Source organism: Tenrec ecaudatus, chromosome 6 (assembly GCF_050624435.1).
Source record: "Tenrec ecaudatus isolate mTenEca1 chromosome 6, mTenEca1.hap1, whole genome shotgun sequence".
Classification (NCBI taxonomy): domain Eukaryota; kingdom Metazoa; phylum Chordata; class Mammalia; order Afrosoricida; family Tenrecidae; genus Tenrec; species Tenrec ecaudatus.
This window is the reverse complement of record NC_134535.1, coordinates 94,355,743-94,371,917: the sequence shown is the minus strand read 5'-3', so window position 1 is coordinate 94,371,917 and position 16,175 is coordinate 94,355,743. Positions and strand designations below refer to the sequence as shown.

Below are 16,175 nucleotides of genomic sequence, written 5' to 3'. Positions count from 1 at the left end.
TCAACCCTTTTACCCAGACTTTATTACGAGCTTGGTATTGTGCTAGGTACTGGTTACACAAACAAAAACTCACTGCCATTGAATTGATTCCAATTCATAGTGGCCCGATGTGGAGTTTCACAGACTGCAAAGCTTTCAGGGGGAAGACACCCTCCTCTTTCTCCTGTGGAGTGCGGGGGGTGGGGGGGCTGAACCCCTGACTTTACTGTTAGCAGCCCAGTGCCTAGCATAGAGGACCACCGGAGCACCTTTAATGAAGTATAAAGCGATAGAGACAGAGATAAAAGAGAAAATCTAAAGTTTTAGCTGACATGCTGAGTGGAGGTTTTCCATGCTGTGGAAGGTACAGGGAAGGGCTGCTGCTGGCTGTTAGGTCGGTGCCCTTGAGTCGGAAGGTTTCTTTAAGGAGTGTTGCAGTGTAGTGGGCTTCCTTCCCTTCGGAAGGGATAATGGATTCTGGAAAATTAATCTTGTCTGTATGTTAGGGATATGAAGATAATATCGATAGATTTATCATTATTATTTTGAATACATCTGTTCTACTTAACTCATTGCATCATTTGATTTGCAGATCAATCAACTTATTTTCCCTTAGCCAGTGAGAAGAGTTTAAAGGAGAGAAAGGGGAATTTAAGGAGATTATTAGGAGAAGTAAACAAAGAAACATGGCAGAGGCGGAAGGAAAAATGCATTATTTCAGAGCAAATTTGAATACTAATTTAGAAAATCTGAAAGGTGGAAAGTTTTATTCTTGTAGAATTCTATAGTGTAAGTCATGGTAACACTTCTGATGCATGCCTTGCATTTGTACATTTGATTTTCAGTGTACATTTGTTTTCCAGTGAGTTTTTAAATGGTTGGGAACTTGCTGTATACAAGTTTGATCATAAACTTGGAAGATTGACACATTCCTCAGCCAGTAAAAGGAACTATTACGATATGCCGTGCTCTTTCTTATAATGATAGAACATATAAGCAACTTCTTATGACAGACTCTCAGTAATACAGTTGTGCCTGCTAAAATGGAAGGAAATTAAAGGAAATCAAGTGAACTTAGGCTTATCATTAATTAATTACAGTTAATTTCCACAAATATATCATTTAAGAGGGTGAAATATATTAAAATGTTTACTATCCGTTGTTCTTTGTGCTTTTAATTTATTACTCTTTTTTGCAAGCTCAAATGTTTGCCCAAAGTGAATTTAACTGTAGAATTTAACTGTAGAAATAGTTCTAAAACCTTAAACTTGTGCCTGGGAATATTTAGAGCAACAAAAAAATGCCTGTTTTGTTCAGCAGGCATTTATATGGGCTACTTTTTCAAAGATAAAGCCCCCCTGCATTTCAGAACTTTAGAGTAAGGTTTAGAGATAGACAGGAGAGTTCAACACTTGGTTCCTGTTTGAACTGGAAGCTTCGAGGGCCTGTAAGCACTCCAGATTCCTAGCTGGGCAATGTAGCTGGATGCCAGGAGAAGAGAGCCCAGGGCATTTCCTAGGTCTGATTTTAGTTTTTAGGGTCATCATTATTAGAGGTGGGAAGGGCAGAGAGAAGAAAACTGGTAGTCTCCATCCTCAGGTTGCATTTTACTATTAAAATTCTCCCTACTGGAGACTAGGGAGAAGAAATAATCTAATGACAATATTTTAGAAGCTCAAACATTTTAGCAGTGGGAGTCGGCACAGCTTCTTTGTTAATCGATTGTAGCCTTGGCAATGTATTTGCTAGTCTGGATTTTAAATGACACAAGTATTTAAAGGATAGTGAATTATATGCTAAGTGAGGTGTTAAAGCTGCCAGCTGACAAACCTGAACTTGCCTTAAGAAGAGACCCAGTTTGCTGTTAATAAGCCACAGTGATGCTCATGAGCATATCGGCCAAGAAGTCACCTTGACATGCGATTAAAAAATTAGGAGGTAGTGATTGTTATAGCATAAAATGAAATCTTTAGAGCATTGGTATCATGCTTTCCCAAATTTTAAAAGGATTTCCATATATATCTGTAACAAGTTTTAGTCAGTCTCGCTTCGGCTATTAATATAGCCTTGCAAGCTTCCCTGGGAGATATTGGAGGCTCCTTTGTGTCAGTTCAACCTAGATACCCATCTGGCTCTGTCTTCACAAAACGCCCAAACCGAGCTCACTGTCATCAAGTGGATGCCAACCGTGGCTTCCCTGTAGGACAGGCCCCTGTGGGATACAAGTCTGCGACTCTTCATGCCAGTAGAGAGCCCTGCCTGTCTCTCAAATAAACTTACTGACATCAAGAAGCCCATCGAGGAAACTCTACAAGACAAGGTCATACTGCCCTTGTAGGTTTCTAGGACTGAAATTCTATTTTTTTCTTCTCTAGGTTGGAGTGGGGACTGGGGGAAGATAAAGCAATTCTGTTGATAGTAACATTAATTTAGACAATGGTGTAGAATTTAAGGCAGTTTTGAGAAAAGGAAATGATATAAGCATAGGCTGGCTCCAAACTGCCATATATGAAGTGTGGACTTGTACAGATTAAATGATTGAGTGGGTGGACACTCTTCCCACAAACAGTGGGGGTTGGTTATAGGGTAAAACTTTCAATAACATTCAGAAGGCAAAACCATGCTTCCCAGACTAATACATGTGAAAAGAAAGCAAAGAGGGCATCGGAACAGTCAATGTATAGGAGTCCTGGACCACCATTCATTGGATACCCTCAAAGCAGAGATCAAACCGAAGTGTGATGACTGCCAATTCTATGACCTTGGGCTAGCAATTCTCTGCTGCTTCTCATTTCAGCCTTATGTCCAAGGGAGGGAGTCTGTCCGTTCCTTAAATCTGCTCCATGTGGGGGTGAGGTAAAGCCCAGTTTACTTAGTGAGATTTCCTATTGAATACTTCTGGTGTGGCCCAGGAAGCATGTTTTGCAACTTAAGGGACAGATTCTAGTCTGCAGTACACTGCCTGCGTCACCAAGGGCTGGAGAGAAACTGGGTCAAAGTGCCCAATTAGGAACCCAGTACTGGGTGTGTTCTCCCTTGATGTTCTACATAAGTTCTGTTAAGCAATTTGTTTTCTTAGATGGGAGGTTGCACCTCCTGGTTTACCCACTAAAAGAAGTACAAAGGGGTACCCAATAAAACCCAGATTTTTTTTTTTCAAAACAGCCTTATCACCTTCAAAGTACTCTCCACTACACTTAATACATTTGTCAAAAGTCGACTGCATTCTTGGAAACATTTTTCAAACTCATCTGTTCGGATGGCTGATAGCATCTCCCTCACTTTTTCTTCACCTCTTCTACATCTTGAAATTGCTGTCCTTTCATGTCCCTCTTCAAACAAAGGAAGGCGCAAGGAGCTAGGAGCAAGGTCAGGTGAGTAAGGGGTGTGGGCCCAGAGAGGCATGCAGTTTTTTTTTTGCCCTAAACTGTCACACTAAGATGACTGCATGAGCAGGTACATTGTCGTGGTAACAAAACCCCATATTCCACAAATCAGGGTTTGTTTTTTTTTGTTGCACACTATTACAGTCTGTCCAGAATCTCCAAATAGAAAGCTTGATTAACAGTCTGACCTGGTGGAATGAATGAACTCCAAATTCACTATCCCCCTCACATCAAAAACACAAATGAGCATTGTCTCATTGGCTTGATCTTTGATTTCACTTGACATGGTTTGTTTTTGTTTTTTTGTTTGTTTGTTTTTTTGTCGAGGTGAAGAAAGGTGTTTACCACTGGCTTGATTGATGTTTGCTTTCAGGGTCCTAAGAATGGCACCATGTCTTACCACCAGTAATGATGTTGGGGGAAAAATGGCTGGGTCACTTAGGAGCTGTTCTTTCAAAGTATAGAACTAGTTTTCCTGGTTAGTCAGAACCGGAGGCACAAATTCTGCAGCAACGTTTTTCATCCCCAAATCTTCTGTTAAAATTTGCTGAGCTTCAAGGTAGTCCAGATAACATCCCCATCTCTTCAGTGGTCTATCGCCTATCTTCGAGCACAAGTGCACAAATTTAGTTGACATTTTTGTCCCTTTGGGGTTGACGGACATCCAGAATGAGTTTTGTCATCAATCGACATTTCACTTTTTCTGTAATGAAAAAACCACTTGTGCACTTGAGTTTTTCCTGTAGCACCACTATCCTTGTAAGCTTTGCTCAGCATTACAGATTTCTGTGGCATTTTTCCTGAGAAGGAAACAAAATTTCACAGCTGCACACTGTTCTCTTACATCGACCCTCACACACACAAAAATGAGGTTCAAGTGAAACGCTTGCATGAAAAAATTCACTCTGACCAGAGAGAATCTTCCCAGGCGATGCCACTGGGTGCACTAACTCAGAGCAAGTTATTTGATGCTCATCCAGCAGGGTAAAAATGCATATTGTGAAAGCTCCACTCAGTGGGGCTTTTATCCAGTTGTTTGGGGTACCCCCTGATATAATTGCATTCCTGGAGACATACATGTCCCCAACCCCCATCTTGACTTGAATTTCCATTAAGGTTCACTTGTCACTCTTATAGGAGTTTCTTGTGATTTGGGGTGACCTTAGCACAATGTTGTGTTGCAGCTGAATGATATTTTCCTTTTCCCCTATCTTGAAAAACTGAGGTGAGGTCTCCTCTGTCCAAGTGGTTTTTAAGATGGACATATAAAGGGGATGATACACGGTTTATAGGCACTAGGTAGGTCCTCTCCCTGGTTGATTGGGGGATTAGAGGGTTACATGACCTGAGAGCAGAAGCCTGCCTTTGTCTTGGTGTTTATCTTGATAGTTGTAGACTCCTACAGTGTTTGTCCCTTGATGAATGACTAACTTCACTAAGCATAATGGTTTCCAGGTCTATCTGCATCATGAGGTGTGCTGCTTTTTGGGGATTGAGAGTATTCCGTTACGTGTACATTCCAGTTTCTTTATCCATTATTCTGCTGATGGGCATTTGGGCTGTTTCCAGCTTCTTGCTACTATTGTGAACTGAGCTGCAACAAACATGAGAGAGCATATGCCTGTTCATATTCTGTCTCTTTATTAAAACAGCTTTATTGGCACTTTATTCACATATGATGCAATTTAATAGTTCAGTCATATAAGGAACAGTTGTACAATTTTTACCACACTCAATTTTAGAACATTTTCTTTTTTCCCTGTACTGATTGTTATTCATGTAATTTGTTTTTAATTTTGGCAAAATATACACAGCAAAACAGTCACGAATTCAACAACCTCTACATGTATAATTCAGTGCCACTGATTATGCTTTTCATGTTGTACAACCATTACTTTTACTCTCCAAACTGTTCCACCACCCTTAAAATGAACTCAATGCCCCCTCAGCAAAAATTCTTCCTTCTTCACCCATAGGTCAAGTTTGGGTTCTTTTTTAAGTATTTTCTTGATATAATATTCACATATCATACACTTCCATTAAACCACTTCTTAAAGGGTTGTTGTGTTAGTTTGGGCATTAGAGAAACAAATCCACAGAAACTCATGTATCAGAGAGAGTTTTATATAAAGGTTAAATGCGCATCAAGAAAACATCCCAACCCAGTGCGGCCCAAGCCCACAAGTCCAACATTAACCCATTAGCCCATATGTCCAACACCAATCCACAAAGTCCTCCTCCATCTCACAAAATGGAAGCAATGATGCTGACTGTGGGAGGAAAGTGGAGTCAGTGAGCGTGTAAGCATCTCAGCACTGGCAGGGATCTCCACACGGGTGTTTGAGCACCCAGGGCTGCATTGGGGTAGGTCTATATGTCTTCTCAGGGATGTCTTGCAGGAAGTGAGCCTTGCCAGCTAGAGCAGGGAACTGGCTAAGGCAGCTGCCCTGGTCTGACCATCAGAGAACAAGAGACCCAAGAACTAGAAAGACGAGGCTCACCAAGCCGTTCATCTCTCTGCCTTTCAATTAACCCACATGTGTTTATCGGTCAGGTTGGCACAATAAACTACTTCAGTTGTATATATGCCATCACAGTCAGATTTAATGTACCCTCTCACCTCCCACATCTAATTGCTCCCCAATTCCCCCTCCCTCTGACCCCTCTTCCACTCCCCAATAAACTATTGCATCAGTTATTGTCTCTGTGCATTCACGCCTGTGCTTCCTAAACTAGGAGACCTAACAGAAATAATAAAGAAAACAGAAACGAAAATAATAATATAAAGATAAAAATAAAGAGTAAACAAGAAAAATCCACCAATAATATTTTAAAAGCCAAAGAAAAAATTTCTTTCTTGGGACAGTTGAGAACTATTTGAACACAGAGCAAAATTCAGGTTGGGTCAAGGGAAAAGTCAGCTGACCAAGTATGGCAGCTCCTAGTTCCTTGGTGTACATGCCCATCAGAGGCACTGGTAGGTCACATGCTGTATCTATCGACAGTTGCTTTAAGTAATGTCATGTCAATTTCCACAACGGTCGTACATATTTACAAGCACATCCGCCGTATTTAAGAGTTCCAATCTCTCCACATACTTTCCAGCATTTGTTGTTCTGTTTTATTTTTTTCATAGGCTCTTGTGGGAGAGATTGTAACATGTTAGAAGAAAGCCTCGACTTTCTCTCGTGGCACAGCTAGTTGTTTCAAACTGCTGTGTAGCCACCCAACTCATAACCAGTATGCCAGTAGGGCCCCTGACTCTGCCTTCTGGGGGATGTTATCACTGTGCACAATATTCGAAAAGGCAGCTAAAGCCAAATGTCACTCCAGGCCTGAGTATTAGCTGTGTAGGAATGTGTGGAATAGCAGAGAACGTGCAACCCAAGATCTAAGACAGCAAAGACTTTTAGTTTTTTTAAAATCATTTTATTGGGGGCTCATACAACTCTTAGCATAATCCATGCATGCATCCATTGTGTCAAGTACATTTGTACATTTGTTGCCATCATCAATCTGAAAACATTTTCTTTCTACTTGAGCCCTTGGTATCAGCTCCTCATTTCCCCCCTCCCTCCACACCTCCCTCCTTTATGGATCCTTGATAATTTATAAATTATTGTTTTTTCATGTCTTACACTGTCTGACGTCTCCCTTCACCCACTTTTCTGTTGTCTGTCCCCCAGGGAGAGGGTTATATGTAGATCATTGTGATCGGTTCCCCCTTTCTCCTCCCCTTTCTGTTTTTTCTCTCTGATATCCTCAGTGCTTAGATCGAATCCCTGTTTTCTTCTAAATAAATATTTAAAAGAAACAATAAATAAATGATTTGGAGAGAAACTGAAGTCAAAAAATCGAGTCTGTTGGTTTATAAAATTAGACTGTTTTGAAGAAGTACATGCCAAATTTATAGTCAGTCTCTGTCCTCTACTCAAATTTAAGAGGATGAGGAAGAGATTTGGGGATGAACCAAAATGAGAAAAGTGTTGGGTGTAAGTCAAGAAAAGGGTTCCTTAATAATGAAGTTCCAGTCTTGATACTACTGAGATTTGGAGAAGTTTTGGCTACTGCAACTATAGTTTGGCAGAAAAGCAAAGCATGACAGAAAAAAAAAAGCATCTGTTTACCCAGAGGGTCCGCATCTGTTTACCCAGAGGGTCCATCTTCCTGTATACACTGCCTGGAATCTATTTATTGTTGAAGCAAGTTTGGGATTTCCACATGGTTTCATTTTCCCTGTGCGCACATCAGAAGACTACGTTTCCCTGCTCCCCAAGCAGATAAATGAGCCCATTTAACGGAGCATTAGTTGAGGGAGTACAAATGGAAGTAATATTACTGCAAGCATCAATGTGGTTGTCCATGCTCTCCCTCCTCACTCCTGCTCAAATGCTGGGAAGTAATGACTGACCAAGTGGTGAGGTACACACTGGCAGGAGGCTAGGTTGGAGACTAACTTCTTGGAGGAGAGCCACTCAGGAGAGCTGTGCGACCAAGATTGCCCACATTACGCTTTTTGTAATCAAGAAGCAAACCTTTATAGTGGTAAACCTCCAAGATTTGATATTTGTCTATTGCAACTCTTTGCCTTCCTAATAAAGAGATCGGTACTCTGCATCGGGCATACTAGGGAAATATCAACTATAGAGCATTAACTAAGGGGCTGATAGCCAAGGCCAGAGAGATGATGACTCATATTTTGAGGGTACAATTTGGTAAAATTATTGCTTGCACCAATTTTCGAATTAGACAACATGTCAGCAGCCCCAAGGAAAGAATAAACACCAGATCCATCGTTATGTGTGTTGGTTTTATTAGCTGTGCTTGGGAAAATTTCACAGGAAAGAGATGGTTGTAGGAAAGAATTGATGGGTTCCCAAGGAAATTACAAGGATTAAAGAAATTTCAAACATTCAGCTTATTGAAGGGTATCAACTTACTATGACTCAAGATGAAATTTATTCATTTATAGGTGCATGTGGTATACCTAGTGATGTGTCATCCCTCAATTGGCCTCCGATAAATTATAAGAAAGTGACATGGGGCAAAAAAGAAAGAAGGTTGGAAACTGTGTTAGTCTGGGCAGAGTAGAGAAACAAATTCATAAGACACTCATGTATGTAAGAAAGATGTTTATATACAATAGTAATTGAATATTGAGAAAATGTCCCAGCCCAGTCTAGATCAAGTCCAGTAGTCCAATATTATCCTATATGTCCAATACCGATCTATAACGTCCTCTTCAGACTCATGAAACACATGCAATGATGAATTCAGGATGATCACAGGCCAGTGGGTAGGAAGTCTTTTGATCCAGTGGCATTGTAAAAATCTCAGCGCTGGCAGGGGTCTCCACATGACTTCTCCAGCACCCAAGGATGCATCAGGGTTGGTCCATGTGGCTTCTCCTCAGGGATGTCTCACAGGGAGTCTGCCTTGTAAGTAGAGAGAGGGGAATGTTCCCCATCTCCAAGGAGGAAAATATAGGAGTTCCCAGAATTCTCAGAAGGTCATGCCCACACAGAGCCCTCATTGGTTATATCTTGTTTGACAGGCTTCACTCGCAATCCTCTCAAATTGACACCAGATTATGTAACTACCACAGGAACCAGACTCTTATTGTAGAAATCATAGACTTTCAAGAACTGTACAGTCTCTAAAATGAATACACTTTATCAAGTACTAACTCTGGCAAAACTCTGGACTGCTCAGGCTTTGCACCTGGAGCTATGATATGGAGAGCAAAGGAATGTATTCTATAGCCATGAAGAGAGCAGAATTCAGTATAACTTAAAAATATTATGTCGTCTTGTATCTCACTGCTATTAGTTCAATGCTGACTCATAGTGACTGTAACTGATTTAGAGACTGTAACTATTTATGGAAGTAGCAAGCCCTATCTTTCTCCAGAGGAGCTGGTGGTGGTTTAGAACTGTCAACCATGAGGATCATAGCCCAAAGCATAACCGCTAAACTATATCATTTAAAATTATTAGTGATAATTGAATTGTTCTGGCAGAAATAATGCAGCCCTTTAAAAGAAAACAGAAGCATCTTGGGCTCACGCATCATAATCTTTAAATGTCATTGGCAATGGTCTTGTGTTGCCTTCTGTATCCTTGCTAGTCTACTGGAATATTTTTTACTAGCTGTGACCATCAACTGTCTTTGCAACATAGATCATGGATCATAGGATATTTTATTTTGCTAGAAATTGTCATTTAGTCTTCGAGTTGTTGCCTTCTAGTTGGAATTTATTTCCTTTTTCTGTTATTACTGCCGTTCTTGTTCCAAAGTTGAGAAGCCCTTTGGAATTTTTCCATCCCTTTGGCTTACCTAAAGTGCCCTCTGCCTGCTAGCAGCCATGGCATGCAGTCTGATAGGGATTGAGAAGGAATGAATTGCTGATGTACTATAGATCATATAGAGATTGATTTATTTATTCATTTTTATTAGATTGTATCAAGTTCACGCATGCAATTTGTCCCAAAAGTTATGAGGCACTCTCAGTTATCATTAATCAGTCTATCTAGTAGTCTCTGACTGTTTTGAATGTAACTTTAGTTGTGTGTGTGTCTTCTTAGCTTGACATGACATGAACTTCATGTTTTTTAATAGCTAATTTTAAAAATAATATCCTTTAATTTTTAAAATCATTTTATTGGGGCTCATACAACTTTTATCACAATCCACACACATCAATTGTGTAAAGCACGCTTACACATTCATTGCCTTCATTATTCTCCAAACTTGCTTTCCACTTGGGTTCCTGGGATCAGCTCCTCATTTTCCTTTTTCCTTTTTCCTTGATAATTTATAAATTATTATTTTATCTTATCTTACACTGCCTGGCATCTCCCTTTACCCACTTTTCTGTTGCCCACCCCCCAGGGAGGAGGTTATATGTAGATCCTTGTGATTGGTTTCCCCTTTCTACTTCCCTCCCGGTATCGCCACTTTCACCACTGGCCCTGAGGGGTTCATCTGTGCTGGATTCCCTGTGTTTCCAGTTCCCATCTGTACTGCTGTGCATCCTCTGGTCTAGCCAGGTTTGCAAGGTAGAATTGGGATCATAATTGTTGGGGGGAGGAAGCGTTTAAGAACTAGAGGAAAGTTGTGAGTTTCATTGTTGCTATACTGAATCCTAAGTGACTCATCTCCTCCCCACTACCCCTCTGCAAGGGATGTCCAGTTGTCTACAGATGGATATTGGATCCCCATCACGCGCTCCCTTCATTCAGGATGATATGATTCCCCTCTCCCCAGCCTTTGTTGTTTGAATCCTGGTCCCCTTGGCCCTTCATGATCACACATGTTGGTGTACTGCTTCCATGTGAGTTTTGTTGCTTCTGGGATAGATAGCCACTTGTTTACTTTCAAGCCCTTAAGACTCTAGACACTGTATCTCTCCATAGCCGGGCACCATCAGCCTTCTTCACCACACTTACTTATACACACATTCCTCTTCAGTGTTTATGGGGGAAGGTGATCACACAATGATGGTTTTTGTTCTTTGGTGCCTGCTACCTGATCCCTTCAACACCTAGTGATCACACAGGCTTGTAATGCTTCTTCTCTGTGGACTTTGTTGCTTCCAAGCTAGATGGCCACTTGTTTGTCTTCAAGCCTTTAAGACCCCAGACGTTATATCTTTTGATAGCCAGGCACCATCAACTTTCTTTACCACGTTTGCTTATGCACACGTTTGTCTTCAGTGATCATGTCTGGAAGGTGGGTATCATGGAATGACTGTTAAGCTGAGCAAGGTACTCTTGTATCAAGGGAATGCCCACAAGGAGGCTCAATGTCTCACCTGCTACCCTACTACTAAACCAATAAATATATGCACATAGGTCTATTTCCCCCATAATCATAAATATATTTACATATGTACATGCTCATATTTAGGCCTCCTACTCCTTTCCTCTATTTCCTTATACTTTCCTCCTGTCCCACTACCATGTTCAGCCTTCATTCTGGTTTCAGTAATTCCTCTCAGTTACCTTGCCCTTGGTCACTCCCTACCAGTCCTCCCATCCCTTTCCTCCACTGGTTTTGAACCACTCACTGTTCCCTTGTCCCCGGGTTGGCCAACACCTCCTCCCTTCCCCTACCTCCCACACTCTCCTGTCCCTCCGGGACCGCTGGTCCCATTATTTTCTTCTCACATTGCTTGTGCAGCCTATCTTATCTAGGTGGACCTGCACAGATAATAATATGTGCATAAAATTGCGGATGGCTTCAACAGCACCAAAGTTGCACATAAGAACATGGCGATGATGGCAGTAACACTGATAAACTTACCAACAAAAAAAGCCACTGACGTAAAAAATTTAAAAGAAAAGAAAAAAATAAAACCTGTTAGTAGTTCGAGGTCTGTTTGTTGACCGTTAGGAGTGTTTTCTGGATGAATTTGATCGGGTGCCACATCCTGGCCCCTAAGTCCATCCTTTATACTCCCTCTGGACCTCCTTGCTCTGCTTCTCCTGCCGCTCCATTGCACACCCCCAGTGTTTACCTCAGTGTGGTGGGGTCAGGTAAGTCACACATCCCACACTGTGTCTCCGATATTGCCCTGTGTTGGGCCATGGATCAGTGCAGAACATCGCATCTCGCAGTGGGGCCGGCTATCTGGTCCTCTCTGTACATTGGGCCCTCCAAGCCAGGCTATCATCCTCTGAGCCTGGTGGGCCCAGGTGTGCTCCACTCGGTTCCTCTTCCTTCCTTTGCTTCAGCTTCCTTCTGGATGTGGTGTGGTAGGACAGTTCCTTTCCCACACCAGATCTATTATCATTTTCTGTGGCACACCCAACCATGGTGTGGGTCAGGCTGATACTGGTTAGGGCCGGTGTATGGTCCAGTCTTTTTGTGGATTCCTCCACACGTTTCATTGCCCTCCTGGTTTGGTGTGTCATGGTGGGGTCTGTATGTACATTCCCATTCTGTGGGGACACAACCAATACTCTCCCCCTGGGTGGGTTAATGCCCTGTTCCCCCCGTTACATCCACTCAGTTTCTCCCCATCCAGCTTTTCCCTCCACCTGCACCCCTTCCCCTTTTTTATGTTGGACTCCCATGTACCTCCCTAGGTGTGGCCTGCCCTCCCTCCAACTATCTATGTTTCCACCCATTTGTTGTCAGATAGGTGTTTATTCTTCAATTCCTGCCGTGCTGATTGTACTCACCTCAGGGGACTCATGTTACACCTGTCCTTTTGAGTTTGGCTTACTTCCCTTAACCTGATTCCTTCGCGCTTTTCTCATGAAATGATGTGTTTCATGTGATCGCCCCTGTTTTTTCAGTGCTACATAGTACTCCGTTGTGTGTATGTGCCAGAGTTTACTAATCTACTCATCTATCGATGGAAACTGGGGCTGTTTCCCAGTATTTGTGATTGTGAATTGTGTCACAGTAAACATTGGAGCACAGAATACTGGTTGTGTTGTATTTGTTGCTTCCACTGGGTATATGCCCAGTAGAGGGATGACTGGGTCATAAGGTAGTTCAATTCCATTTTCTTTAAGTATCTCCAGATTGCTTTCCACAGTGGCTGTACAAATCTACATGACCACCAACAGTGGAGGAGGGTTCCTACTTCACCACAGCCCCTCCAACACTTGTTGCTCTCTGATTTGCTGATCTGGGCTACCCTCAGGGGTGTTAGGTGGTATCTCATGGTTGTTTTGATTTGCATTTCTCTTATGGCTAATGACCAGGAACACTTTCTCATATGCTTGTTGGGGTCTCCTCCCTAGTGAAAGTTCTTTTCAGTTCTTTTGCCCACTTCCTTAGGGGGTGAACTGTTTTACTCTTTTTTGCAAGTCATCATGGTGTTGTAGATTTTAGTAATGAGCCCTTTATCCAGTGTGTCATTACTGAAAACCCTCTCCTAGTGTGTGGGTTGTCTTGTCACCCTCTTGGTGAAATCTTTCGAGGTGCACAGTGCTTTATTCTTATTAAATCACATTTTTAGATTTCCAGTTCACCTGTGTGTGTACCCTTCCCTATTGCTGTGAGCCTATGAGTTCCCTGGGCCAGTGCTCTGAGGTTAGTCCCAATTCCCTCCTTGATGGTCCTGATGGTTTGGACTTTAACTTCTGTGTCTGTGATCCACCTTTAGTTTATTCTTGTGCATGGGGTGAGGTCTTTCTTCATGTGGATATCCATTGTTTCCAGCAACACTTGTTAAAAAGGGCATCCACTTCCCACTTGATGGTTTTGGGACCCTTGTCGAAGATCAGTTGTCTATATGCTGATGGTTTTATTCTTGGGCTTTCTATTCTTTTCCATTGGTCTGAGTGTCTGTCGTGTTGCCAGTGCCATGCTGTTTTGACCACTGTAGCTGTGTAATAGGCATTAAATCAGGTAAGGCGAGTCCTCCAACTGTGTCCTTCTTGAGGAGTTCTCTGCTAATTGTGCATTTCTTCCCTCTCCATATGAAATTGGTGATCATTTTTCCAATTCTTTGAAGAAGGTTGATGGTATTTGAATTGGGATATCATTGAACTCGTAAGTGCTTTAGATAAGATTGTCATCTTTACTATGTTAAGCCTTCCAATCCACAATCAGAGGATGTTGTTCCATTTGTGGATGTCGCTTTTGGGTTCCTATAGTAGGGCCTAATAGTTTTCCTTGTATTGGTCTTTAGTATTTTTTGTAAAATATATTCCTAGGTATTTCAGTTTGTTCTTAGCTACTTTGAAGTGTACTTCCTTCTTAATCCCCTCTTCCATGGTCCTGTCCAATGTGTATAGAAAACCTACCAACTTCTGTTTATTGATCTTATATCCTGCCACTCTTTAATATTCCTCTATCACTGTTAAGTACTCCAGCTGTGGTACTTATTGGGGCTTTCAATGTACAGGATCATGTCGTCTGCAAATAGCGATAGTTTTACCTCCTCCTCTCCCATTTGGATCTCTTTGATGTCCTTCCACTGTCTTATGTTGTTAGCCAGAAGCTCCAGAATGATATTGAATAGAAGTGGGGACGGGGCATCCTTGTCTTGTACCCTTTTCCAGTGGGATTATCTTTCTTTTTTCCTTTGACTATGATATTTACCATTGGCCTTTCATAGGTAGCTTGTATCAGCTTGAGAAACTTACCTTACAATCCTATCTTCATGAGTGTATTAATTAGGAATTGGTGTTGGATGTTGTCAAATGCTTTTCTGCATCTACGGATATTACCATATGGTTTTTATCCTTTTTCTTCATGATGTAGTGTATAATATTGATGTATTTTTGGTTGCTAAACCATCCCTGCATTCCTGGGATGAATCCTACCTAGTCGTGGTGGATGATATGTTTTCTATACTTTTGTATGCTATTGGCCAATATTTTGTTAAAGATTTTTGCATCTGTGTTCATTAGAGATATTGGTTTGTAATTCTCGCTACCTGTGGGTGCTTTGCCCTGTTTGGGTATCAAAGTAATGCTGGCTTTGTAGAATGAGTGTGGTAGTTTGCCATCCTCTTCTGTTTTATGGAATACTTTGTGGAGGATCAGTGTCAACTCTTCCCTGAATGCTTGGTAGAATTCTGCTGTGAATTCCCTGGGGCTTTTTTTTTTTTTTGGTAGGTTCTTGATGACCCTCTCTATTTCTTCTTTCCCTATGAGTTTGTTGAGGTTCTTGATCTCTATCTGAGATAATGTAGGGAGAGACGGTTTTTCCAAGTATTTATCCATGTCTTCCATGTTTCTGAGTTCATTAGAATACAGACCTTCATACTACTTTGTGATGATCCTTTTAATGTCATTGGGTCTGTTGTTATTGCCCCTGATTCATCCCTCATCCTGACTTTTGATGCTTGCTCTTTTCTATCCATGGTAATTTATGCCAGCGGTCAACCAATTTTGTTTAATCCCTTCGTAGAACCAGCTTTTAGCTGCATTTATCTTTTGCATTGTTCTCTTGTCTTCCCACTGGTTTAACTCTGGCCTGGTTTTTATTCTTTTCTCTTGCTATTAGAGGGATTGTTCTGCTGACTCTGTTCTAGTTGTTGGAGGTTTTGTATTAATGTATCTGTCATATGCCTCTCTTCTTTTTTATATATGTATTTAATGATATCAAGCTACCTCTGATAACTGCCTTCATAGTGTCCCATAAGTTTTGATACATTGTATTCTCATTCTCATTAGTTTCTATAAGCTTCCTAATTAGCTCTCTAATCTGGGCCTGTACCCATCCATGTCACAGCAGATCATTGTTCATCCTCAATTGGATCCCCGGACTTTTCTGGACATTCTCTTATTAATCTCCAGCTTTATGGCATGGTGATGTGAGAAACTTTCTGCCAGCCTTTTATTCTTAGCATATTCTTATCTGTGTGCTTAAGATATGTCTCTTGGGGGCAACAAATTGAAGGATTATGTTTTCTGAGCCAGCCCTCAAGCCTCTTTCTTTTAATGTATGAATTGAGTCCATTGGTTTTCAGAGTAATTATCACTATCCGTGGAGTCATCATTATCAGACCCTGTTTTGTGTTTTGGTTATTTACCTATCTCACTTCATGTGAGTGTTCTGTGTTTGAGTGGAGAGTTTATATCTTGTCTTCTTTTCCATCTGAGACCCTGTTGTCCGGGAAATTGTTGCTGGCATGTTGGCTTCTAGATGGAGATGGGCTATGTGGTGGTCTCCTGTTTGTTCTTGGTGGAGGTTGATCCTCTGACCATAGTGAGTCAGCCATAATCTTCCGCAGGGTCGGGTGTCTTGCAGCATATTCTGAGTCTTTCCTTGTCCTGGAAGATCCTTATCTCACCACCTATCTTATTGGATAACTTGGCAGGGTACAGAAGATTTTGCTCCATT

The 16,175-nt window shown here is 41.5% G+C and overlaps 1 protein-coding gene across 1 annotated transcript in view; it reads left to right on the top strand.

The window, feature by feature from the left end:
* Positions 1-16,175, top strand: part of PDZRN4 (PDZ domain containing ring finger 4) — a 414,099-nt gene that overhangs the window by 20,734 nt on the left and 377,190 nt on the right. The gene's annotated exons all lie outside the window — the stretch shown is intronic.